The sequence below is a fragment of the Tetranychus urticae genome, unplaced genomic scaffold (assembly GCF_039701765.1).
Source record: "Tetranychus urticae isolate SD_2017Ah unplaced genomic scaffold, NJAU_TeUrti_SD_1.0 Scaffold_4, whole genome shotgun sequence".
Taxonomy (NCBI): Eukaryota; Metazoa; Arthropoda; class Arachnida; order Trombidiformes; family Tetranychidae; genus Tetranychus; species Tetranychus urticae.
Window position 1 is genome coordinate 400001 of NW_028315836.1, and position 2500 is coordinate 402500.

Sequence of the window (2500 nt, forward strand, 5' to 3'; positions counted from 1 at the left end):
CAAGTCTGGTGCCAGCAGCCGCGGTAATTCCAGCTCCAATAGCGTATATTAAAGTTGCTGCGGTTAAAAAGCTCGTAGTTGGATTTCAGTCGAACCTATGGGGTCCACTGATTAAAGGGTTAGATGGTGATGTTAGGTTTCTTGCTTGTGTCTACGGATGCTTGCTTGAACCTTCATTCCTCTTTCCTGGTGGTTACATTCATAGTGTTTAGACAGAAAATTGCTCGATATTTGCTATCAATGCTCTTTACCGAGTGTTGATTCAAGCGATCGAGACTTTTACCTTGAAAAAATCAGAGTGCTCAAAGCAGGCGTCCAAAACCTCGAAAGAGGTGCCTAAAAACGGTATGGTCAACCATCTATATGATGCGTACCACTACCTTAACTTGAATGATCTTGCATGGAATAATGGAATAGGACCTTGGTTCTATTTTGTTGGTCTTAAGAATCCAAGGTAATGATTAAGAGGGACAGACGGGGGCATTTGTATTGCGGCGCTAGAGGTGAAATTCTTGGACCGTCGCAAGACAAACTACAGCGAAAGCATTTGCCAAGAATGTTTTCATTAATCAAGAACGAAAGTTAGAGGTTCGAAGGCGATCAGATACCGCCCTAGTTCTAACCATAAACGATGCCAACCAGCGATCATTCTGAGTAACTAATTTCATGACTCGAATGGAAGCTTCCGGGAAACCAAAGTTTTTGGGTTCCGGGGGAAGTATGGTTGCAAAGCTGAAACTTAAAGGAATTGACGGAAGGGCACCACCAGGAGTGGAGCTTGCGGCTTAATTTGACTCAACACGGGAAAACTCACCCGGCCCGGACACTGAGAGGATTGACAGATTGAGAGCTCTTTCTTGATTCAGTGGGTGGTGGTGCATGGCCGTTCTTAGTTGGTGGAGTGATTTGTCTGGTTAATTCCGATAACGAACGAGACTCTAGCCTACTAAATAGACTTGCAGTTTACACTGCAGTACTCCCCCTTAGTCAACCTGTGGGTGGTAGTATCTCTTGATGGTTTCGGCTGTTGAGGGCTCTGCTGCTATTAGCCTACAGAATTGGCTAGGGTAAGGATGCTGTAGCACTGTAAGGACTTCTTAGAGGGACAAGCGGCGCTCGCAGCCGCACGAAACAGAGCAATAACAGGTCTGTGATGCCCTTAGATGTCCGGGGCCGCACGCGTGCTACACTGAAGTGGTCATCGTGCATACTGTTTCCTGCTCCGAAAGGAGTGGGTAACCGCTTGAACCCATTTCGTGATGGGGATTGGGCATTGTAATTATTGCCCATGAACGAGGAATTCCCAGTAAGCGTGAGTCATTAGCTTGCGTTGATTACGTCCCTGCCCTTTGTACACACCGCCCGTCGCTACTACCGATTGAATGATTTAGTGAGGACTTCGGACTGGTCAATCCAGACCATTGGGAAACTAGTGGTCGGATTGTGCTGGAAAGATGTTCAAACTTGATCATTTAGAGGAAGTAAAAGTCGTAACAAGGTTTCCGTAGGTGAACCTGCGGAAGGATCATTAACGTATTACCCTCTTATTATAAGAGAAATACAACCTTCAAACAATCAAACACTCTGCATAGTGATATTGTAGATGCTAATATGGTGAATGCAATTGAATTGTATTTGCATTAGAGTCGCAATTGTGAATGTTTATTGCAAACATTTAGCCATTGCAACATGATTCTAATTTGCATTACATTCGTTCATTCATACATCCATCTTTCATTATCCAATGCAACAAAGAGTGAGGGTTATCTAACGATAGCCATAATTTCTTTTGCAAAACAATTGTAGTTTATAATGAAAAGCCTGTCTTGCTACATACTTGGTACCTGATCAAGTCTTCAGCTTATGCTGACGGCAAGGTTTAAAGAAGGAAGTTTTACACTTCTTCGCCTAACTAAGTAAAGACAACTATGGTTTTTATAAACTGCATACAATTGTTTTCAAACCCTCTCAATGCAGATTTAGGATACTTATTAAAAGTCCCACGGTGGCAAAGATACATCTTCAAGCGGTGGATCACTCGAATTACCAATCGATGAAGAACGTAGCTAGCTACGATAATCGGTGCGAATTGCAGGACACGCCGAGCACTTGAGCTTCCAACGCACATTGCGGCTTTCGGGTCTTTTCCGAGGTCACATCTGTCTGAGAGTTGAGATGTAAAATAATCAACAAAACACTTGCATACTACCATATATGCATTGTTTTGAGAGGATTGTATATTTATATGCATGAATCTTGATGTTTTATTCCTTTTCTTAATTGCAATTCGTTGCAATTTAGTAAGGAGAATCTCAAATCTACTTGTTTCACATGATAAATTTTGTGTACAATGCATATTTCATCTCTGCAAGCAGTATATATGAATAGATACTAGCATGAGATTCTAAGGTTAGTCGCCTATCTGACGACGCTAAAGTCGTATTGCAGATAACTATGGTGATCAACTAACCTGTTAACTGATGAATCTTCTTGCACTTGT

General features: G+C 42.3%; 2 non-coding genes across 2 annotated transcripts in view; both read left to right on the plus strand.

The window, feature by feature from the left end:
* LOC149092940 (small subunit ribosomal RNA) overlaps positions 1-1531 on the plus strand; it is a 2170-nt gene extending 639 nt beyond the window's left edge. The window contains exon 1 of the ribosomal RNA XR_016200405.1: positions 1-1531. This exon is cut by the window's left edge and continues 639 nt beyond it. This is a non-coding gene — a ribosomal RNA (small subunit ribosomal RNA).
* Positions 1532-2018: 487 nt separating this feature from the next.
* On the plus strand, positions 2019-2173 carry LOC149092941 (5.8S ribosomal RNA). Its single transcript, XR_016200377.1, has one exon. It is a non-coding gene; the product is annotated as a 5.8S ribosomal RNA (ribosomal RNA).
* The last annotated feature ends 327 nt before the right edge of the window (positions 2174-2500 follow it).